We start from the raw sequence: 25,379 nt of genomic DNA, 5'->3' as shown, positions 1-25,379 counted from the left end.
CCCCCCATTGGTGAAACCACATCCTTGTTGGTAAAGACTTCATAACATTTGTGTACCTTAAAGAGCTCACTTGAAAAGTCTTTTGTGTTGCCTGGTTGATCAAATTGGACACAATACACTTCATATAAATGTGATAAAGCAATGTTGCTAGTTTTGCTCAGTAGTTCATTACAAATGTTTCTTTGTCCACAATATTAGTTTCTCTCCTTGAGAGCCATAACTTCGGCTGCATAAATGTACAAATGGCAAATACACAAATGGCGATTTGGAATCGAGATTAAAATACTGTATACCGAATGCATTCAGACAATTACATAGCTGCATTTCTTGTAAAACATTTACCGATGTTACAGACAATGCTGATAGTGACGAAATCTTGAGAAATGTTTGTTTATTCACTTCAAAAACAGTTCTAAGCCTCTATGTTTGCTGTTTGTCATTGTAAAACATTAAGGTTTACTGAAACTCTGTCTGTGGTGGTTTGATCTAAATCCTTGTGGCTTTTATATTCTTGGGGTTTATGGCCCATCATCTGATGACTCCATGATGTCTTAGTTTCATACAACCTTGAAAGCTGGCCACTTGAAGGGCTGGGTGAAACTGGAGTTACTACATAGTGTAAATCACTTTATAAGACCAGAGAAACATGACAAGACAGATGCAAAAACTGGGGTACCTGTACATATACAGTGTGCTCATACTTGCATGCATAATTGGAAACGCCCAAGCAGTGTAGGTAATCTCACAGGGGTTCTCTGTCTTGGTGCTGCTTCTCTGATATTCCAAACGGATGATGTTTAAATGCCTCTTGATGATGATTTAAGTATATTGTATGTAGTTAATCTGTATATATACTTAATCATTATATGTATTTAATCCTCTTATGTACTTAACCTTTGTATTTTATCATATACAAAAGTGTACGCACTCATACTATTCAATCATACTATTCCTTGAATTTTGAAATTTGCAATAAAATTGCACTGTATTGCAAGTATTAGCCTTCTTTAAAGCCGTATCTGAACCTTAGTGTTAAAAACCTGGCAACTAAAATTGCCAAATTCTCCTGTAAGTAAATAACTCCAAAAATTCAAACAACGTCCTATCTGTGTGACGCTTCCAAAACAAGCCACAGAAATCCAAAATATATAAATACGGAAGCACTAGTCACAGGTATAGTACAAAAATACTTTATTAAGGATAACACATTTTATCCACACACATTAAAAAGCAATACATAGAAAAAAATGCATAAAAAATGGAGATGCACATGCAAGACCACAGCAGGTGCAGGTAAAGCCTCACTTCTCTAGGTAAATCTCAAACTTTGTAGGGAGTGTATATAGGGCTATTGTATACACGAGTTATAAACAGTCGACCTAAATAACATGCCACATTAACGGCTACCAGTGAGGTCAGGACAGTGCTACATCTTCTTATAGTAAATGCCAATGCACATTAGTAAGATTTTCACAGTGTCCTGTCAGACAGTTCAAAAAATTATAGCCATATACTGAAGGTCAGATAATCCTGCCGCATATACAACAACCAGCTAGACCCAACTCCATGTTATATATAGAGGTAAATAAACAGAGGTGGGATTAACCATGTTGGTAACATTAAGTGCAAGTATAGGCAGAGTCCTATGTATGGCACCCGTATGACATTCAATAGCCTCCAGGGTGTCGTTAGTGACTTAAAGCGTGTAAGGTGTTACTGTGTGTGATTTATATGGATAGTGAATACCTACCTACCAATGTAGGTAAAACTATAAAAACTCCATATCTGAACACTCACACTAGCAACCCCCGGACGAAGCTAACGCGAAACGCGCGTTGGGGCTCTTCTCAGCTCGTGCAGGTCATGTATCACCTGTATTTATTTACCTCTATATATAACATGGAGTTGGGTCTAGCTGGTTGTTGTATATGCGGTAGGATTATCTGACCTTCAGTATATGGCTATAATTTTTTGAACTGTCTGACAGGACACTGTGAAAATCTTACTAATGTGCATTGGCATTTACTATAGGAAGATGTAGCACTGTCCTGACCTCACTGGTAGCCGTTAATGTGGCATGTTATTTAGGTCGACTGTTTATAACTGGTGTATACAATAGCCCTATATACACTCCCTACAAAGTTTGAGATTTACCTAGAGAAGTGAGGCTGTACCTGCACCTGCTGTGGTCTTGCATGTGCATCTCCATTTTTTATGCATTTTTTTCTATGTATTGCTTTTTAATGTGTGTGGATAAAATGTGTTATCCTTAATAAAGTATTTTTGTACTATACCTGTGACTAGTGCTTCCGTATTTATATATTTTGGATTTCTGTCTCCTGTAAGTAATTCTGCAAAGAGGGAACCATCACACCATTAAAAATACAATTGGATTTTCATGGGCCCATCCAGTATGTGGGTTCCAAGGCGTAATAGGGTGCATATGACTATGCAGCAGTGCAGACATTGCTGTCACTGTGTAAACAAAAGGAGTAAGGGAGTACAAAATGCATACTGCTAAGTGGATTTTCATGGGCCCATCCAGTATGTGGGTTCAAAGCCTAATGGGGTGCATATGACTATGCAGCAGGGCTCGCCTTGCTGCCAATGTGTAAGACAAAGGAGTACGGAGTACAAAATGCATATTGTGAAGTGGATTTTCATGGGCCCATCCAATATGTGGGTTACAAGGTTTAATGGGGTGTATATGACTGACTATGCAGAAGGAATGGCCTTGCTGCCAATGAGTAAAACAAAGGAGTACGGGAGAACAAAATGCATATTGTGAAGTGGATATTCAGGGGCCCATCCAGTATGTGGGTTCAAAGGTTTATTGAGGGGCCTATGAATTGCTAGCAGGGCAGGCCTTGAATTCAATGCAACACTTTTTCAGGAGTCCCCCCTGGACATCTTACAAAAGGGGTATTGTGGTGCGTTGTAATTCTTGGCAGCCCATCCACTCGCAGCATAGGCTACAACAGCTTAGGAGATGCACTGTTTCATAATGGTCCTTTAAGAAGATTAATGCTGCCTGATGAACCAGTAAAAATAAGCTCTGTGACTTTAAGAGTCCCTCCTTCATAAATGAAACAAGATGGGTCTGCTTATGTGGCACACACCACATGGGCAGCTATGGTTGTTAATGTTATAATGACATTTCACAGTGAATGTATTTGTAGTGGTTGAAAGCAATGTTAAAGTTGAAAAACGCTTCAAAAACACTGCGTCTGAACTAAGCCCAAGTTGGGGAGGAAATTTTCGGTCTGGGGTTCAATATTTGGCCTTACAGGCAAGTCATTAACCTGCAAAAGATGTATAACATATTTCCCAGCAAAATCCGTTTTGGTTCTGTTTTATTGTGTTTTTTGTTGCACCGGGAAAAATGGCATGAATCTCGGAAAAAAAATGTTTACAGCTGTGAACTAGGAGTCAAGAGTGCTTCCAGGGGCGATCCCCATGATGTCACAGTGTCATTTGAGCAGTGTTTCCATCATTTTCAGATGTTTTTAGACCTTAAAAGGACCCCCGGGGGGATCTCACTAAAAATACTCGAGTTTCCCATAGACTTACATTGAGCTCGTTGTTCTGTCCGAGTACCCGAGTATTCCAATTTTCTCGACCCGAGCAGTGAGCACCCTAGCATTTTAGTGCTTGTTCATCACTAATTAACACCTAACCCACGTATATGTCGAACACCAAGCCTATTCCCTCTTCCACCACAACATTGCTTTTTCCCACTCATGTTGTAAGTAGCCTTCCCCTCTTGTACCCTGCTGGTTCCCACCCTTAGGCTCACAGCTGTCAGTCACCTGTCTCTACAAGATCAATCACTATTTATTTTTAGATGATGTGCCTGAATAACACTGCTATGCCTAATGATTTTTAAGTGGAAATATAGCCTTCTGATTTGCCTTTGAAATACAGCTTTATTACAAATGATTTGGAGTAGCTAATTAGGCCTCGTGGCTGCACCACCAAAGTAGTCCTAACAATTTTTAAGTGGACATTTAACCTTCTGATTTGCCACTGAAACACAGTTTTAGCACAAACAATTTGGAGTAGCTAATTGGGCCCCATGGCTGCACCACTACGGTAGCCCTAATGATTTTTAAGTGTTAATCTGGCCTTTTGATTTTCCACTGAATCACAGTTTTAGCACAAACGATTTGGAGTAGCAAATTAGGCTTCCGCAGACTGCCACCCAGTTTTTCACAATCTATTTAAATGATGGAAAATCGATTCGCAGAGGACAGGTTCCTATTTCATTGACAAGTTCACTTTCAGCCCCAGCTCTAGAGCAGAAGCAACTTCTCTGCACTGTGACACTGAGAAAATGGGACCAGCAAAACAAGATGTCGGCTTTCTATATGGTCAGGGTCATGTGACTTTGGCAACCTATCACAGAAGACCTTGTGTCATGACATTGTGGATGGTTTCTTCTCCCTGATTGGTTGCCTAAATCAACACACATAAAGTTAACCCTGCTGTACTGTTCAGTCAAAAATGACCGTTTTTGAACTTTGATATTTTTTAAACAATTCATTATGCGGTTCTGAAACTTGTAGTTACTTCTATTTTCCTAATTTGAGGGGTTCTTTTTAAGGGTCCTTTTTTTTTGGGGGGGGGGGTTTAGTTTTTGCGCCACATTTTTTTTACACTTGTACTGTTCCCGGTCAAAAATGACCAAAAAGCATTTTAGCTAATTTCAGCCATTTTTTGAGTAAAACAAATGAGTTATAATTTCTTTTGAGACTACTTGTTGCATCTACTATTGTTTATGAAGTAAACAGTTGCTTTAGGTGCAGATTTACACATGCAAACCATAAAATTAGCTAAAATGTTATTTGGTCATTTTTGATCGGGAACAGTACAAGTGTAAAAAAACAAACCATATTGGCTTTCAGTACAGTTCTGTGCAAACAAGCCTGAGCTTCCACAAGGTGTTCTCAGCAAAAGAGGTGTACATAGTTCCATGTTTTATTTCACTCAAGACTAGTGATGAGCATTCCGATACCGCAAGTATCGGGTATCGGCCGATACTTGCGGTATCGGAATTCCGATACCGAGTTCCGATACTTTTGTGGTATCGGGAATCGGTATCGGACCCATATTAATGTGTAAAATAAAGAATTAAAATAAAAAATATTGATATACTTACCTCTCCGGATGCCCCTGGACATCACCGCTGGTAACCGGCAGCCTTCTTTGCTTAAAATGAGCGCGTTTAGAGCCTTCCGTGACGTCAAGGTTTCTGATTGGTCGCGTGCCGCTCATGTGACCGCCACGCGACCAATCAGAAGCCGCGACGTCATTCTCAGGCCCTAAACTCCTCATTCTAGGAATTTAGGACCTGAGAATGACGTCGCGGCTTGTGATTGGTCGCGTGGCGGTCACATGAGCGGCACGCGACCAATCAGAAACCTTGACGTCACAGAAGGCTCTAAACGCGCTCATTTTAAGCAAAGAAGGCTGCCGGTTACCAGCGGTGATGTCCAGGGGCATCCGGAGAGGTAAGTATATCAATATTTTTTATTTTAATTCTTTATTTTACACATTAATATGGATCCCAGGGCCTGAAGGAGAGTTTCCTCTACTTCAGACCCTGGGAACCATCAGGATACCTTCCGATACTTGGTGTCGTATTGACTTGTATTGGTATCGGGTATCGATATCGGCGATATCCGATACTTTTCGAGTATCGGCCGATACTATCCGATACCGATACTTTCAAGTATCGGACGGTATCGCTCAACACTACTCGAGTCAAGACACAACAGTGGTTTCTTATGTTCCAAAAAAAAAATAAACAAATGATGATAATGTGTGCAAAACTGTAAAGCGCTGCGGAATATGCTAGCGCTATATAAAAAAAATAATAATAAAGATACTTATGAGCACAATGCACAATGATGATGCAATAAGCAATCGAGAAGATAGAAAGCCGGACATAATAATGGACTAGGCAAACATGTGTATTATTGTTGTCCTGAATGTAAACAATAGAATTATGTGAAGATTTTTTTATTTTTTTTATTTTTTTATTATTTTTACTATTTTTTTTTTCAAAATGTTTGCACGTAGTTAAATTTTATACTATAGTTAATTTTAGTTATAGTTATTTAGTTATAGTTAGTTATAGTTGTTACAGTCGTAGTAGTAGTTGTCTTAGTTAGTTAAGCTCAAATTTGTAATTTATGTGCAGAATTCAATAAGCCCTTGTAACTTTTATAAACACAAAATAAATAAAAAAATTGAGTTTTTTACGTATTTTTTTATAATGACCAATTATGCTCACATACAGTATAATAATGCAACAGGTATTAAAAAAAAAAAAATTAAGTAGCTAAAACAGCATTTTATTAGGTCCGGTCAAAAATGACCGGAACAGTACAAGTGTATAGTGTAAACGAACAGAACAGCAGGGTTTAAGCGGAAAAAAAAAAGCACGTGCTGCTCGTGTAATCTCTTCACACGCTCCTTTAACCCCTCCACACTGCCTTCTGTATTTCTTCTCCCACACTTTGTGACCTGACACACATGTGTATGTTTGACAAAGTTCTTTACTTACCAAAAGGTCAAATAAGATACACAATATCTATAAGGACAACAGTAATAAAAGTCTCATTTTATTCACTATATTCATTTCAGAGTGCCAGATTCGTATTAGAGCCTTTATAGTACAAATTGGAATTTGTATACAAGCACCTGATCCTGACCGGGAGTGCCATATTTCCTTTCTAACATTGATATTCCAAAATATTACCAGCCCCCAACTGTGGACTTGTTTCTGGTCCACAGTATTAGCACAAAGAATTTAGATTCTCAAATGTGAACTAATGGATGGAGCCAAAACATGAGCACTAAATTATTAGATACTGAAATGTCCCCTGCTTTCTGGAGCAGGGTATTAGAACAAACAATTTAAATTCTCACATGTGGACTCCTGGCTCAAGCACAATATTAGCAGCACAAAAGAGTTATATGCTGAAATGTGCCCTGGTGTCACACACTGAGCAAAAACAATTGATCTGCTTGAAGGTTGATTTCACACCTACATAGGATCCTATGTATCTGAACTAACTGACTGACAGTCAACTGCCAAAATAACTTTCTGACTATTCAGTAGCAGCACCAGGAGCGGCCTCGCTGCACTGCTACACTGACAAAATAACGCCAAAACAACATGTCTGCTCTTTGGCGAGAGACATGTGAATTTGGCAGCCAATTACACAAGTCCTTGTGTCTGGACGTTTTGGATTGTTTCTGCACCCTACTTGTCTGCCGGAATTCCACTCCAGTAACCTCTCCACACACTCTCCTCTTATCAAACACATCCCCCCATTCACTCTGCTTATCATACAGCACCACTATCATAGCCAAAGTAACAACCAAAGGATTAATGGAAATGCAATGATTTACCAAACTGTGACTGAATTTTATTGACTTTGAGTAAAAAGGTTCTTGAATTGGATTAGAAGATAAAGTGTTAGCAGGGTTCAAGGGTAAAGGGCAGGAGGGCACAATAAGGTCAGACTGTTTATGCAGCATGAGGACGTCTACTACTGTTTTCTGCGGACATCTCTGCATGTTCAGGGCCTATGGCCAGAACTAGAGACTGCAAAATGTGTCCTATTCCCTTCCCATAAGGGGAAGCTGGGTTGGATAGAGTATCTCAGGGGCCACAGAAGCCATTAAGTGAAGGGATAAATCAGGCTGAACAAACAGAGAATATGGAAGTGGAGCGCCCCCAGACACAGGGCCACGAGTTCTCGGTACCGGGCCTCTCTGGTTCGGTTCTGAGGCTGTCAAGGTGGCTAGACCCGGTCCGCGACCCTGCTAAGGGGCATCCAATAAATGTGGTACAGTCTGTCAAGGGTTCGTGACGCCACCTGTGGTGTTCGGTCAGGGTGACCGACACTGCTGTGGGGTCCGCTGGGGTGATGGAATGGCAGCTGGATGGTATACCTTCCCACAGGTAAAGTATATCCCCAGGGATTCCCAGTAAGGTAGATGGTAATGGTGTGAGATGCAGTCAATAACGAGGACACAGGGTTGCAGTCTCTTTACCTCTTTACTGAAGACTTCAGGATCCACAATCCAGAGCACGCTTAACAGGGCTATCTGAGACCGGCCAGTCCGATGGGCACATCCAGAGTTTCCTTCGCAGATGGAAATCGTTGCCTACCACTAGCGCCTGTTTGTGTTGTAGTCCTACCCTGCTGAGCATTCGGAATAGTCCTCACAACTGCTGTTCTCATTTGTTCATTCTATACAGCTCTCTCTTTCTTTAGTTCCAGATGTTACTAGTTCAACGTCCCCCAGGTATGTTATGGCTAGGACGCACCCGTATGACGGGAAGGCCTGGAGTCCTTCCAGGACCCTAGAGACGCCCCTCTCCCACAGTTGCCCCCTAATGTCTTCATAGGTGTTTAGGTGAGACAGCCAACCTATAATTAGCTGTCCTGCGGAGTTCGGAGTAAGGCCTAGAGTCAGTTACTCCCACGGTGTTCCGGCCACCGGCTACACGCCTCAGTAGGATGTTGCCGCGGTCTCACGGCACGACTCCTACTGGTACTCATTTGTGCTTAATCTCGTTTACACTGTTCCACAATATCCTTCCCTTTGTGTCTCTCTCTTGGATACCGCTGCGGGGTGTGCAGGCGCGGTTCCGTTATGTTCTGTTCTGTTCGCTAGGCACCTGCCAGGTTCCCATGCCTGACAGGGACCCCCCTGTGTCTTCTCCCTGCAACACCCCCTGCCACGGGATGTTGCCTGAATCCAACCCAGTCAGCTTCTAACTAACTTCCTCCCCAACCCCTAGTTTTACCAGTGTGAGGAGTGGCCCAATAAATAAAGCCTTTTGCTCCCCCTAGTGGCCAGAGTGTGAAGTGTAATGTGTTCTGGTGATACCTGGTCAGGAGAAATTTTTTAGTGCCATCAGACGTATCATCACTCCCCTTAGTGAAAGAGTGTCATACTGCAACGACCAGATCTCTGAGGCGCTGCAGAAGCGTACTGTGCTGTAACATGGAGTGAACATGGTCTAGTAAAGTGTAACTATTGGTTATGAAGCAAGTGTCTCCTGATTTGTGTGTGGATGATCCTGTGTCTCCTGATTTGTGTGTGGATGATCCTGGGTCTGGGAGCTTGGATAAAGCAAAGGCCTGCATGAGTGTTCTGCACAACACGCAAAGAACATGGCAATCGGGACACGGTTTATCTGTAGGGTGCCAGTGGTGTGGGAACATAGCAGTCCCATATACTGAGGACTAAGAACACAGCTGTGTTCGAAACGCGTTCAGTGCAGTGAGAGCTGCTATGTGATTCCTTTGTTATACCACTTGTCATTGGAGTCCACATTTTAAATTTTTTCATGACAATAAAGCTATTTTGGATTTTATCAGAGACTATTTCCCTTCCTGGAGCTAGATCTCCCTCGTTTCTTTATGAACTTATATATGCCTGGATCTTTTTTCCATAGCCTTATATTGTATGCCCCTCTTTGCTCAAATGGTTAAATTGCTGCCCGCCTGTTCTTCTCCAAATAAATTTGATATTCAGTGTGGATTTAATTTTTATATGTATTGGTCATAATTTAGTATTTTGTAGCAATAAAGACTTTTTTCTATATATTTCCTGTCTTTGCTGGATTTGTAATTGAATGTGCTTTGGCGGTACATCCATACTATTATTAGGATATTTAAGACTCTCTGTGATTCTTATGAGTTTTCTATGAGATTTGAGAGGATCCTTGATGTAATAATAATAATAATTTTTATTTATATAGCGCCAACATATTCCGCATCAATTTACAATTAAGCGGGGACATGTACAGACAATAAATTCAATACAAGTTAAGACAATTTAAACAGTGACATTAGGAGTGAGGTCCCTGCTCGTAAGCTTACAATCTACAAGGTAATAGGAGATGTATATTATGTATTTTGCAAAGTCATATTGTTTCCGATATGTTTTCATAAAAATACTATAGGTGCAGTTGCAGATTTTGCAACAGACTCTGGGCTGATGTAATTTTGTGTGGCTATGTGTGTATCTCCATAATGCTCTACGGTTATGATTAGGGTTGAGCGAAATGGATCAGACAATTTCAAAAGTCGCCGATCTTCGCACCAAAGTCGGGTTTCGTTTTTATATATATGGATTTACAGCGTGGGACGTGACAGATCATCGGAAGGTATGGGATATTGTTGTTTTTTTTATTTTTCCTTTGTTACAGAGCGAGGGTCTTCAGGTGGATTAAGAGTCTAATAAAATATTACAACAACCTGTGTCTTTATTTCATTAAAAGACTTTGTAATAATGTGTGTGTGTTTTTTTAACCATTTCATGCTATTGGATTAATAATGGATAGGTGTCATAACTGACGCCTCTCCATTATTAATCTGGCTTAATGTCACCTTACAATAACAAGGTGGCATTAACCCTTCATTACCCCATCGCTACACGGGAATGGGAAGAGAGTGGCCAAGTGCCAGAATAGGCGCATCTTCCAGATGCCTGTAGCTATTAAATTTAAGGGTTAAATCGTGGAAAAAATTGCAATAGTACCCCACATGAGAGGCCCCTGTAGCTAGAAGTTACCGGACAAATAAACCGTCCTATACTACCTGACATGAATGAACCAGGCCTCCTAGGTAGCGTTCCTGTATAATAAGTCAGGGCTAATAAGAGATGGCAATGATAAGGGGTGGCACCGGGCAAGAATGCCACGGGGGCCTCTCATGTGGGGTACTATTGCATCCCTAAATCTCCTGTATTTGGACTTGTTCTGGTAGTTTGTGTGGGGTGACACTGTGGCTTGACCTTATTATAGGTCTAGTTCTCTTTTTTGCTATGTGCTGCAATTTTAATTGTTTTTAACGGCTTTTTGTAGTGTACTCAAGTGTGGTTTAATAAAAATTTGTTATACTTTGTTATAAATTTTGTGGTGATCCCTTCATTATGCATGCTACCCTTTTCTTCTGTTTTTGGCCTATGTATCCATATGACATCCGTATGACATGTGTATGACCCTACATTTCTCACTGCTTTTCCCTATTGAATTTAATGGCTCAATGGGCCGAAATGAGAAAAATCTGTGCATATTTCTAGCAAGTCACACCAATGGTCCGTGTGGTGTCCAAGTTTTTCTTGCATTGCGAGTCTCGGACTATATACGCGTACAATCACAACATGCTGTGATTTTACACGCACGTCTAATGCGCTTGAGAAAAAATACAGTGATGTGAGCTGTGCAATAGATTAACACTGGTCCGAGTGCTATGTGATGTTTTCTCACATAGCACTCGCCTGTATTCTATGCTAGTTTGACCCCGGCCTAAGTTAAAATGTTGTTTCAAAACTCGCAGTGAAATATTTTTTACTCTACCTTAAGGTTACATTGGTAAAGTAGTTGCATTTTTCTGCATACAGCTTATTTTCCTATAAGGATACGTATGCGTAATCAGGAATAGTAGTGTTTTGAACGCAGTGTATTTTCGCTGCATCCAAAACACTGCGTTCTACATTAGCACTTGACTTGTAGAACCTTCCCGCATCTAATGGAAGTCTATTCAGGGAAAGTAAGCAGAGGAGACAAGCGTCTCCACCACAGAAATTGACATGCTGCGGCTCAGAAATTCGCACCGCAGGTCAGTATACAAAGCATTAAATAGAAGCACAGTGGGCATGGGATTTCTATAGAACGCATCATTTTGGAGCTGCGAAAATATGCTGCTTCCAAAATACTACTAGCGTAAAAGAAGTAGAAAGCCAGATCACAAATGTGCTGTTACCATTGTAGTTTGAAGTATAATCTATGTATCATCTTTATATCAGATACATATTTTTCCCTTATAAAAAGTGCAGAAAACCTACCTACAAATCACTATGTACAGTGTCAATGTATAATACAGTATTTATCATTTTATACATTAGTAGGAAAATCCACAATGGCTATTTTATATTACCGCAGATCTTAACAACGTTCATCCCTAAGTGGCATCTTGAAAATAAAGGAACATAAAGTGTTAGTCAATTACCGTAAACTATATTCCGCCACTAAACGCCCAGCAGATACAATTATAACTGTAATGTTATTTTATGGCCTTTGTCTATTCATATAATTGTTCCTTGAAAATGATTATAGACGAGATAAACAGTATTTACCTGGAGCTAAATGTACTAATATAGTCATTAAGCCATCATTACCTGATATAACCTCACAAACTGTAGCAATTGTTAAATTAAACCTTTTGGAAATTATCCGAGGTTGTGTAAATTTAGTCACCCATGAGAAGCTCTGAATATTAAAAGAAAAAAAAACTCCAAATAGCAAGGACACCAACAGAAGAACACATAACCATAGCAGAAACACAGGCCATGGCTACAGAAAATCATATAAATATAAAAAAAAGTTCAAAAACAGCAGTAGCAAGCAATATGGGAAAAATGGGTGCCAGACCTTCCAGGCATAGATCGATTCTCAATATAGTACTAAATAGTTGAAGACAGCACTCCTTTTTAGAAAAAATAGCGGTTTATTAGCCCATATGGGCTCCTACGACATTTCGGTTTAAGGTGTGAGTATTTTTCTATGTCTTTGCATTTTAGAGGGAAAATAAAAGAAAGCTTTGTTCTTCCTATAAAATTACTAACAAATAATAAAAAAACAATTATTTAATTAGCTTTTTAAAAAAAAAAAAATAAAAATAAATATGACAAATCAGCAAAGAATAGACATATTGGGAGTTCCTGTAATCGTAATCCCACAACCCAGCAATTAGATGATTTATGGTGATCTGCAAAGAGCATAGAAAAATTGAGTAATTTATTTTTTTTTCTCTAATGTAAGCCATGGTCACAAGTAGTGTAAATGCTGCATTTTCTCTACTGCTTTCTTTCTGCGTGTGTCCCCACTACACGATTCAATAGCAATCTTCTCTAATTATTGTGTGTTTGCTACATTTTTTGTCTTTTCCCAATTATTTGATGCTTATTTGGTGAAGATGTGAAGCAGTGTTTATTGTGGTTTTAATAGTTCAGAAAAATTTTGATTCTACACTTAAAAATACAACTGCATTTTTATTTAACAATTAGCATGCATTTTTTTCAGGCTCCACATAGAAGGCTATAGAGAAAAAAAATGAACACCAAAACCGCACAGCACAACAGCATCTTTAGACACACCTGCTTGATGACATGAGAGTGACCAAGTAACTCCAAGAACCTGTCCCCATTTTTGTTTACTGATTTTCAACCTTGATGATTTTGGGAAGACACCAGATTTTCTGCCTTTTTGACACACAAAATGTTGGCTTCCAACCAGGCCAACAAGCAAAGGTTTTTGAGGGGGTCCCTATCCTTTTAGGGTTTTAGTAGGTTGCCATAAGATATTGGAAAATTATTCTTTTTCCCTGGTCAGTTTACTTTATAGTTGACCTCTCTCACCTTTTGCCCCACCCTATAGGGTCTCTACTACTGCGTAAGGAACTTGCTCTTCACTGTAGGCTCTAACACCAGCACCCGATCACCAGGATTAAATTGTCTCACTCGAGCAAATCGATTGTACCCCCTGGATTTTTTTCTCAATGGCCTTGAGGAGGTGCTGTTTTACCTGTCACTTCACTATGGTACAACGACACAACAGATCATTACGCTTGACCAATTTTTGGAAAATGATTATTGGTTCCCGACTTCGGGGAACACAATTTAACACATTTACTTTGTCTAGAGTACAGTAGCTACTACCATAAAGTTACTGCTGGGAAGTCCCAAAGTTGGACTGGGACTACTCCAGGTCAAGGATATTGACTTCAGAGGATGTCTCCACTAGGGTTGAGCGAAACGGGTCGTTCATTTTCAAAAGTCGCCGACTTTTGGCAAAGTCGGGTTTCATGAAACCCGATCCGACCCCTGTGCGGGGTCGGCCATGCGGTACGCGACTTTCGCGCCAAAGTCGCGTTTCAATGACGCGAAAAGCGCCATTTCTCAGCCAATGAAGCTAAACGCAGAGTGTGGGCAGCGTGATGACATAGGTCCTGGTCCCCACCATCTTAGAGAAGGGCATTGCAGTGATTGGCTTGCTGTCTGCGGCGTCACAGGGGCTATAAAGGGGAGTTCCCGCCGACCGCCATGTTACTGCTGCTGATCTGAGCTTAGGGAGAGGTTGCTGCCGCTTCGTCAGAAGCAGGGATAGCGTTAGGCAGGGTCCATTAACCACCAAACCGCTTGTGCTGTAGCGATTTCCACTGCCCAACACCACCTTCGGTGTGCAGGGACAGTGGAAGCTACATTTTTTTTTTTTCCCCTCAGCGCTGTAGCTCATTGGGCTGCCCTAGAAGGCTCCCTGATAGCTGCATTGCTGTGTGTACGCCGCTGTGCAAACCAACTGCTTTTTTCAAAGCACAAATCCTCTTGTTCCTTCCTTTCTGCACAGCTATCTTTTTGGTTTGTACACACTTTTTATTTAATTTGTGCATCAGTCCACTCCTTATTGCTGCCTGCCATACCTGGCTGAGATTACTGCAGGGAGATAGTAATTGAAGGACACTCCCTGTTTTTTTTTTTTTGTGGGAGATTAAGATTGACATTTCTGCTAGAGTGCCATCCCTGTCTGTGTCATCTCTCACTCAGTGGGCCATAGAAAGCCTATTTATTTTTTTGCTTGATTTGGGTTATAAAATCTACCTGAAAAAATCACTACATCAATCAGTGGGAGAAAAATATTGGCCTCAGGGCTTGTGTGCCACTCTTGACTGCTGTGTGCATCATCACTCACTCAGTGGGCCATAGAAAGCCTATTTATTTTTTTGCTTGATTTTGGTTCTAAAATCTACCTGAAAAAATCACTACATCAATCAGTGGGAGAAAAATATTGGCCTCAGGGCTTGTGTGCCACTCCTGACTCCTGTGTGCATCATCACTCACTCAGTGGGCCATAGAAAGCCCATTTTTTTTTTTTTTGCTTTATTTGGGTTCTAAATTCTACCTGAAAAAATCAATAAATCAATCAGTGGGAGATTAATATTGGCCTTTGGGCTTGTGTGCCAGTCCTAAGCGTGCCATCTCTCTCTCTCAGATAGTGGGCCATAGAAAGCCTATTTATTTTTTTATTTTTTTATTGGGTTTATAAATTTTCCCTGGAAAAAAAAAAAAAAAGTGGGAGATTAATATTGGCCTCTGGGCTTGTGTGCCAGTCCTGAGCGTGCCATCTCTCTCACAAATAGTGGGCAATAGAAAGCCTATTTATTTATTTTTTTTTGGTTTTATAACTTCTCCCTTAAAAAAAAAGGGAGATTAATATTGGCCTTTGGGCTTGTGTGCCAGTCCTAAGCGTGCCATCTCTCTCTGTCTCTCAGATAGTGGGCCATAGAAAGCCTATTTATTATTTTTTTTATTGGGTTTATAAATTTTCCCTGGAACAAAAAAAAAAAAGTGGGAGATAAATATTGGCCTCTGGGCTTGTGTGCCACTCCTGACTCCTGTGTGCGTCATCTCTCACTCAGTGGGCCATAGAAAGCCTTTTTTTGTTATATTTGTTTTCTAAATTCTCCCTGAAAAAATCATTTTATTTTCTTTGGTTTCTAAATTCTTCCTGAAAAAATCATTTTATTCTATTTTTTTTTTTCCTAAAGTCTCCCTGAAAAAAAAAAACAAAAAAAAACAAATCAGTGGGAGATTAATATTGCCCTTTCTGCTTGTGTGCCAGTCTTGACTCCTGGGTGTGCCATCTCTCTCTCTCTCTCTCCAATTGTGGGCCATAGAAAGCCTATTATTTTTTTAGCTTGATTTGGGTTCCAAAATCTACCTGAAAAAATCACTACATCAATCAGTGGGAGATAAATATTGGCCTCTGGGCTTGTGTGCCACTCCTGACTCCTGTGTGCGTCATCTCTCACTCAGTGGGCCATAGAAAGCCTTTTTTTGTTTTATTTGTTTTCTAAATTCTCCCTGAAAAAATCATTTTATTTTCTTTGGTTTCTAAATTCTTCCTGAAAAAATCATTTTATTCTATTTTTTTTTCCTAAAGTCTCCCTGAAAAAAACAAAAAAAAAAACAAATCAGTGGGAGATTAATATTGCCCTTTCTGCTTGTGTGCCAGTCTTGACTCCTGGGTGTGCCATCTCTCTCTCTCTCTCCAATTGTGGGCCATAGAAAGCCTATTATTTTTTTAGCTTGATTTGGGTTCCAAAATCTACCTGAAAAAATCACTACATCAATCAGTGGGAGATAAATATTGGCCTCTGGGCTTGTGTGCCACTCCTGACTCCTGTGTGCGTCATCTCTCACTCAGTGGGCCATAGAAAGCCTTTTTTTGTTTTATTTGTTTTCTAAATTCTCCCTGAAAAAATCATTTTATTTTATTTGGTTTCTAAATTCTTCCTGAAAAAATCATTTTATTCTATTTTTTTTTTTTCCTAAAGTCTCCCTGAAAAAAAAAAAAAAAAAAAACAAATCAGTGGGAGATTAATATTGCCCTTTCTGCTTGTGTGCCAGTCTTGACTCCTGGGTGTGCCATCTCTCTCTCTCTCTCCAATTGTGGGCCATAGAAAGCCTATTATTTTTTTAGCTTGATTTGGGTTCCAAAATCTACCTGAAAAAATCACTACATCAATCAGTGGGAGATAAATATTGGCCTCTGGGCTTGTGTGCCACTCCTGACTCCTGTGTGCGTCATCTCTCATTCAGTGGGCCATAGAAAGCCTTTTTTTGTTTTATTTGTTTTCTAAATTCTCCATGAAAAAATCATTTTATTTTATTTGGTTTCTAAATTCTTCCTGAAAAAATCATTTTATTCTATTTTTTTTTCCTAAAGTCTCCCTGAAAAAAACAAACAAAAAAACAAATCAGTGGGAGATTAATATTGCCCTTTCTGCTTGTGTGCCAGTCTTGACTCCTGGGTGTGCCATCTCTCTCTCTCTCTCCAATTGTGGGCCATAGAAAGCCTATTATTTTTTTTAGCTTGATTTGGGTTCCAAAATCTACCTGAAAAAATCACTACATCAATCAGTGGGAGATAAATATTGGCCTCTGGGCTTGTGTGCCACTCCTGACTCCTGTGTGCGTCATCTCTCACTCAGTGGGCCATAGAAAGCCTTTTTTTGTTTTATTTGTTTTCTAAATTCTCCCTGAAAAAATCATTTTATTTTCTTTGGTTTCTAAATTCTTCCTGAAAAAATCATTTTATTCTATTTTTTTTTCCTAAAGTCTCCCTGAAAAAAAACAAAAAAAACAAAAACAAATCAGTGGGAGATTAATATTGCCCTTTCTGCTTGTGTGCCAGTCTTGACTCCTGGGTGTGCCATCTCTCTCTCTCTCTCCAATTGTGGGCCATAGAAAGCCTATTATTTTTTTAGCTTGATTTGGGTTCCAAAATCTACCTGAAAAAATCACTACATCAATCAGTGGGAGATAAATATTGGCCTCTGGGCTTGTGTGCCACTCCTGACTCCTGTGTGCGTCATCTCTCACTCAGTGGGCCATAGAAAGCCTTTTTTTGTTTTATTTGTTTTCTAAATTCTCCCTGAAAAAATCATTTTATTTTATTTGGTTTCTAAATTCTTCCTGAAAAAATCATTTTATTCTATTTTTTTTTTTCCTAAAGTCTCCCTGAAAAAAAAAAAAAACAAATCAGTGGGAGATTAATATTGCCCTTTCTGCTTGTGTGCCAGTCTTGACTCCTGGGTGTGCCATCTCTATCTCTCTCTCCAATTGTGGGCCATAGAAAGCCTATTATTTTTTTTAGCTTGATTTGGGTTCCAAAATCTACCTGAAAAAATCACTACATCAATCAGTGGGAGATAAATATTGGCCTCTGGGCTTGTGTGCCACTCCTGACTCCTGTGTGCGTCATCTCTCACTCAGTGGGCCATAGAAAGCCTTTTTTTGTTTTATTTGTTTTCTTAATTCTCCCTGAAAAAATCATTTTATTTTATTTGGTTTCTAAATTCTTCCTGAAAAAATCATTTTATTCTATTATTTTTTTTCCCTAAAGTCTCCCTTAAAAAAAAAAAAAATCAAATCAGTGGGAGATTAATATTTACATTTGTGCTTCAGTGACAGTCCTGCGTGTGTGGCATCTCTCTCATTTGTTGCCACCAACAACAGAGTGTGTAACATTGTGCCTGATTTTCGTTGTGGTCTCACTCACCTGTAAAGGGGTAGCTAAATCATACTGAAGTTATAGCTCACCGTGTAATTTGTGTGACAGCAACAAATACCGTTAGTTTGTTTACGTTTTTAAAACAATGAGGAAGTATGGTGGAAGAGGTCGTGGCTGGGGGCGTTCATTGTCAGCTGGTAATGAGGGTAGTGGTAGTGGTGGAGCATCAGCTGGTCGTGGGAAAAAAAATATTGCACCTAAGTCTGGAGCTGTGGAGCCAGGTTCGTCGTCTGGCTACACAAGGCCTCGAACGCTCCCTTTTCTGGGAGTAGGAAAACCGCTTTTAAAGCCGGAGCAGCAAGAGCAAGTTTTGGCTTATCTTGCTGACTCAGCCTCTAGCTCTTTTGCCTCCTCTCGTGAAACTGGTAAATGTCAAAGCAGCGCGTCGTTAGTGGATGTTCACGGTCAGGGACAAGTCGCTTCCTTGTCCTCTTCAGCAAAAACAACAACAGAGAAGAATGCAGCCGGCGACACAACGGGTTACTCCATGGAGCTCTTTACACATACCGTCCCTGGCTTAGAAAGTGAAGCAGTTAACAGTCCATGCCCATTACAAGTTGAATCTGACATGGAGTGCACTGATGCACAGCCACAGCCAGACTACTATGCTGGTCCTTTGACTCAGACCACAACATTGCCCTCGCAGGGTGCTGATCAAGAATCAGACCCTGATGAGACTATGTTGCCCTATCACGAACGCTATACCACCGACCGACACGGTGACACAGACGAAGTTGCACACGAGCTACAAGAAGAGGTAATAGATGACCCAGTTCTTGACCCCGATTGGCAGCCATTGGGGGAACAGGGTGCAGGCGGCAGCAGTTCTGAAGCGGAGGAGGAGGGGCCGCAGCAGGCATCAACATCGCAACAGGTTCCATCTGCCGGGCCCGTATCTTGCCCAAAACGCGTGGCAAAGCCAAAACCTGTTGGAGGACAGCGTGGCCATCCGGTTAAAGCTCAGTCTGCAATGCCTGAAAAGGTATCCGATGCTAGAAAGAGTGCAGTCTGGCATTTTTTTTAAACAACATCCAATTGATCAGCGCAAAGTCATCTGTCAAAAATGTTCAACTACCTTAAGCAGAGGACAGAATCTGAAAAGTCTCAATACAAGTTGCATGCATAGACATTTAACCACCATGCATTTGCAAGCCTGGACTAACTACCAAACGTCCCTTAAGGTTGTAGCACCCTCGGCCAATGAAGCTAGTCAGCAACGCAACATCCCTTCCGGCAGTGTAGGGCCACCATTTTCCGCACCACCTGCAGTATCTGTGCAGGTTTCTTTGCCAGGCCAAAGCAGTCAGGGTCAGGGAATCACCAGTTTCGTAGTAGGAAACACTGCATCTAGGGCACCGGTGGCAACAATACCATCTCCCACCGTCTCTCAGTCTGCCATGTCCACCGGCACCCCCGCTAGTTCCACGATCTCCAGCTCTCCAGTCCAGCTCACCCTACATGAGACTATGGTTAGAAAAAGGAAGTACTTAGCCTCGCATCCGCGTACACAGGGTTTGAACGCACACATAGCTAGACTAATCTCGTTAGAGATGATGCCCTACCGGTTAGTTGAAAGCAAAGCTTTCAAAGCCCTGATGGACTACGCTGTACCACGCTACGAGCTACCCAGTCGACACTTTTTTCCAGAAAAGCCATCCCAGCCCTCCACCAGCATGTTAAAGAGCGCATCGTCCATGCACTCAGGCAATCTGTGAGCACAAAGGTGCACCTGACAACAGATGCATGGACCAGTAGGCATGGCCAGGGACGTTACGTGTCCATCACGGCACACTGGGTAAATGTGGTGGATGCAGGGTCCACAGGGGACAGCAAGTTTGGGACAGTTCTGCCTAGCCCACGGTCTAGGAAACAATTGGCTGTAGCCGTTTGCACCCCCTCCTCCTCCTCTTCGTCCTCCTGCAGAAGCGAGAGCTCGTCCACAGACCGCAGTCGCACAACCACTCCATCCGCAGCTGCCACTGTTGCACACCAGGTCTCCCATTATGGGGCAGCTACTGGCAAACGTCAGCAGGCTGTATTGGCTATGAAGTGTTTGGGCGACAACAGACACACCGCGGAAGTTCTGTCCGAGTTCTTGCAGAAAGAAACGCAGTCGTGGCTGGGCACTGTAGATCTTGAAGCAGGCAAGGTAGTGAGTGATAACGGAAGGAATTTCATGGCTGTCATCTCCCTTTCCCAACTGAAACACATTCCTTGCCTGGCTCACACCTTAAACCTGGTGGTGCAGTGCTTCCTGAAAAGTTATCCGGGGTTATCCGACCTGCTCCTCAAAGTGCGTGGACTTTGCTCACATATCCACCGTTCGCCCGTACACTCCAGCCGTATGCAGACCTATCAGCGTTCTTTGAACCTTCCCCAGCATCGCCTAATCATAGACGTTGCAACAAGGTGGAACTCAACACTGCACATGCTTCAGAGACTGTGTGAACAGAGGCGGGCTGTTATGTTTTTGTGGGAGGATACACATACACGGGCAGGCAGTAGGATGGCAGACATGGAGTTGTCAGGTGTGCAGTGGTCGAAGATTCAAGACATGTGTCAAGTCCTTCAGTGTTTTGAGGAATGCACACGGCTGGTTAGTGCAGACAACGCCATAATAAGCATGAGCATCCCCCTAATGCGTTTGCTGATGCAAAGTTTGACGCACATAAAGGATCAGGCGTCTGCAGCTGAGGAAGAGGAAAGCCTTGATGACAGTCAGCCATTGTCTGGCCAGGGCAGTGTACAGGACGAGGTAGCGGGCGAAGAGGAGGAGGAGGACGAGGAGGATGATGGGGATGATTATATTTTTAATGAGGAAGCTTTTCCGGGGCCACTGGAAATTGGTGGCGCGGCAAGGCCGGGTTCTGGTTTTTTGAGGGACACAAGTGACGTGGATTTGCCTGAAACTGCCCCTCAACCAAGCACAACCGCAGATTTGAGGACTGGAACTTTGGCCCACATGGCGGATTATGCCTTACGTATCCTCAAAAGGGACACACGCATAACTAAAATGATGAATGATGACGATTACTGGTTGGCCTGCCTCCTTGATCCTCGCTATAAAGGCAAATTGCAAAATATAATGCCACAATGAGAACTTGGAACTAATATTAGCAACCAAACAATCAACTCTTGTTGACCGTTTGCTTCTGGCATTCCCTGCACACAGCGCCCGTGATCGTTCTCACACGAGCTGCAGGGGCCAGCAGACCAGAGGAGTTAGAGGGGCAGAAATCAGAAGTGGCGTTGGCCAGAGGGGTTTTCTGACCAGGTTGTGGAGTGATTTTGCTATGACCGCAGACAGGACAGGTACTGCAGCATCAATTCAAAGTGACAGGAGATAACATTTGTCCAGTATGGTTACAAACTATTTTTCATCCCTTATCGATGATCTCCCTCAACCGTCATTCCCATTTGATTACTAGGCATCAAAATTAGACACCTGGCCAGAATTGGCAGAATATGCATTGCAGGAGCTTGCTTGCCCGGCAGCTAGTGTCCTATCAGAAAGAGTATTCAGTGCTGCAGGTTCAATACTAACAGAAAAAAGGACTCGTCTGGCTACCCAAAATGTAGATGATCTAACCTTCATTAAAATGAACCACAACTGGATTTCGAAATCTTTTGCCCCACCTTGCCCGGCTGACACCTAGCTTTCCTATGAAAAGGTCTTGCCTGTGGACTATTCTGAATGCCTTTTCCAATCTCGTAATTTTCTGCACCTGATTGTCCAGCATACGACATGTTTACACCTCACTAAATGGCCAAACTCCCCACACGGGGTCGTGGTATCGACACTTGGCGACAGCACCCGTGAGAGTGCAGTTTGTCTGAAGAGGTGGGTGAGCCAGCTTTTGGTCGACGGCACTGCCACTGGGTCCCTCCTAGTACAATAAAGTGTCTCTGGCGGTGGTGGTGCGCACCAAACGTCAGACACACTGTTGTAATATGAGGGGCCCTGGGCCTGTACCGCCGGCCACAAGACAGTTTCCCCCCACCCCAGCTCAAACAGTGCTCTACCACTTGCAAAATTATCTCACAGCTCCACCAATGTTTAGTCTATGCGCTGACATCCTTCAATGCCTGCCACTGACAATACCATTGTATTGACATTTTTGTTATGTTAGGCCTTCGATGCCTGTCTGTGGTCACTCCTTCCACTAGGCCTCCACTGACCACACCACTGCTGCCCGTGTACCCCTGTAACCAATTTAAAATTGCCTACAGCCATGTGTTATTATTTTAGGCCTTCGATGCCTGTCTGCGGTGACTCCTTCCACTAGGCCTCCACTGACCACACCACTGCTGCCCGTGTACCCCTGTAACCAATTTAAAATTGCCTACAGCCATGTGTTATTATTTTAGGCCTTCGATGCCTGTCTGCGGTGACTCCTTCCACTAGGCCTCCACTGACCACACCACTGCTGCCCGTGTACCCCTGGAACCAATTTAAAATTGCCTACAGCCATGTGTTATTATTTTAGGCCTTCGATGCCTGTCTGCGGTGACTCCTTCCACTAGGCCTCCACTGACCACACCACTGCTGCCCGTGTACCCCTGGAACCAATTTAAAATTGCCTACAGCCATGTGTTATTATTTTAGGCCTTCGATGCCTGTCTGCGGTCACTCCTTCCACTAGGCCTCCACTGACCACACCACTGCTGCCCGTGTACCCCTGGAACCAACATCAGAAAATATAAAAATAAGTATTTTGCTTATAAAAAAGAAAATACTGGAGAGATATCAAATGCAGACATTTTAACATTAAAAACAAACACATACAACAAAAATCTGGTACAGTACTAAAAATGGCCACCAGCTACAATAACTTTCTCCTGCAAGTAGTTAACTGAAAGGTTTTTTCAATTTTAAACACAGATATGGCATCCACCGAGTGTTGTCCTGTCGCGTCTTCTTTATATTATTGCCAAGAAGATGCAAAACAATGAAAATAATAAAATCATTATTTACCAAAAAAATAGAGTAAGTCAAAACCACATTGCAAATAAACATTCATTACAAATAAAGAAGCAGGGCGCGTCCGAGGGTGAGTATATACCTAATAAGAATATAATCACCCTCGGACGCGCCCTGCTTCTTTCCGACAGCCTTCCTTCCTAAGAATCAGCCCTTCCGTGGTGTAGAGAGAGGGTTTGTTACACTCCAAGGTGTTCCCCAGGTTGCCTTTCCTGAGCTTCGATCTTCCGGCTCTCGTTTAGTAGTTGTTGGAAACTACGCTGCATTGGGCCTACAAATTGGGTATGGGGTGTAGAGAGATGGTGTGTTCCACTCCAAGGTGTTCCCCAGGTTGCCTTTCCTGAGCTTCGATCTTCCGGCTCTCGTTTAGTAGTTGTTGGAAACTACGCTGCATTAGGCCTACAAATTGGATATGGGGTGTAGAGAGATGGTGTGTTCCACTGTAGAGAGATGGTGTGTTCCACTCCAAGGTGTTCCCCAGGTTTCCTCGCCAATGCTTCGATCATCATGCTCTCGTTTAGTAGTTGTTGGAAACTACGCTGCATTAGGCCTACAAATTGGGTATGGGGTGTAGAGAGATGGTGTGTTCCACTCCAAGGTGTTCCCCAGGTTTCCTCTCCATTGCTTCGATCTTCATGCTCTCGTTTAGTAGTTGTTGGAAACTACGCTGCATTAGGCCTACAAATTGGGTATGGGGTGTAGAGAGATGGTGTGTTACACTCCAAGGTGTTCCCCAGGTTTCCTCTCCATTGCTTCGATCTTCATGCTCTCGTTTAGTAGTTGTTGGAAACTACGCTGCATTAGGCCTACAAATTGGGTATGGGGTGTAGAGAGATGGTGTGTTCCACTCCAAGGTGTTCCCCAGGTTGCCTTTCCTGAGCTTCGATCTTCCGGCTCTCGTTTAGTAGTTGTTGGAAACTACGCTGCATTAGGCCTACAAATTGGGTATGGGGTGTAGAGAGATGGTGTGTTCCACTGTAGAGAGATGGTGTGTTCCACTCCAAGGTGTTCCCCAGGTTTCCTCGCCAATGCTTCGATCATCATGGTCTCGTTTAGTAGTTGTTGGAAACTACGCTGCATTAGGCCTACAAATTGGGTATGGGGTGTAGAGAGATGGTGTGTTCCACTCCAAGGTGTTCTCCAGGTTGCCTTTCCTGAACTTCTATCTTCATGCTCTCATTAAATTGTGGTTAAACGGAACAACTGCATTTGGCGTACTAGTTGGTTTGGGGCCTACTATCGGTGTCTGCCGCTCCTTGCTGTTCCTCTGATTTCCTGTCCTGAAATTCCATTTTCAGGCGCTCGTTAAGTAGTTGTTAATGTTAGACTGCATTTGGCCTACTAGTTGGGTTGGGGCCTACTATCGGTGTCTGCCACTCCTTGCTGTTCTCCTCCACTGAACAAAGCTGTGCCGCCTGTTTACTACTGTTGCCAATTTTGAACTGCATATCGACTACTTACTGATTTGGGCCTACTCTCTGTGTCAGCCTCTCATTCCAGTTGTCCTCCACTGCAATGCCCCCTGATTAGTCCTGTGTTACCAATTTTGAACTGCATTTAGCCCACTTTATTCTTTGGGCCTATATTTTGTGTTTCCTCCTCATCCTGCCCATTGCCCAGCCAGTGATAGATGAGTCTGCTGGTACATTGACCCATAACGCAACATTTCCCGTGCACGCTACACTGCAAGATTGTGACCCTGCTGAAAGTCAGGTCCCCCTTCCCGCATACCATACCACCTTACACGGGGACAAACAGGAAGGTGCAGATGAAAGTGAAGGTTCCTTCATCAAGTGGGGGGAGGAATACTAGTTGGCGACGTCACTGGCACAGGGCCTCTCATGGTACGCAAAAGTGTTGCTGCCGGTGGGAGGCGCCCCCGCCGTGCAAACACACCGCTGTACTTTGAGGGGCCCAGTGCCAGTGCCAATGCCAACGAGTGGGCCCCCCCTGCTTGCTCAGGTTCACGGCACTTGCAAAGTTGAAATACTTACCTCTCCCTGCTCCACTGCCGTGACGTGGTCCAGCTTTCCTGGGCCCACTAATTACTTGAACCAGCCCTACCCACCACAACTTTAGCCAAATGACCCCCAATTTCAAATGCCTTCCAATTATTATAAGGTAAATTACGCTTGACAAGCTTCATTAAGAAGAATGGATGGTTTTGACATTAAAATGGGCACTCTAGGTGTTTTCCTGGCCCCCACTCACTGCCGACTATGCTGCCCCATTGAC

The sequence above is a fragment of the Ranitomeya imitator genome, chromosome 1 (genome assembly GCF_032444005.1).
Source record: "Ranitomeya imitator isolate aRanImi1 chromosome 1, aRanImi1.pri, whole genome shotgun sequence".
NCBI lineage: Eukaryota > Metazoa > Chordata > Amphibia > Anura > Dendrobatidae > Ranitomeya > Ranitomeya imitator.
This window is presented reverse-complemented; position numbering follows the sequence as displayed.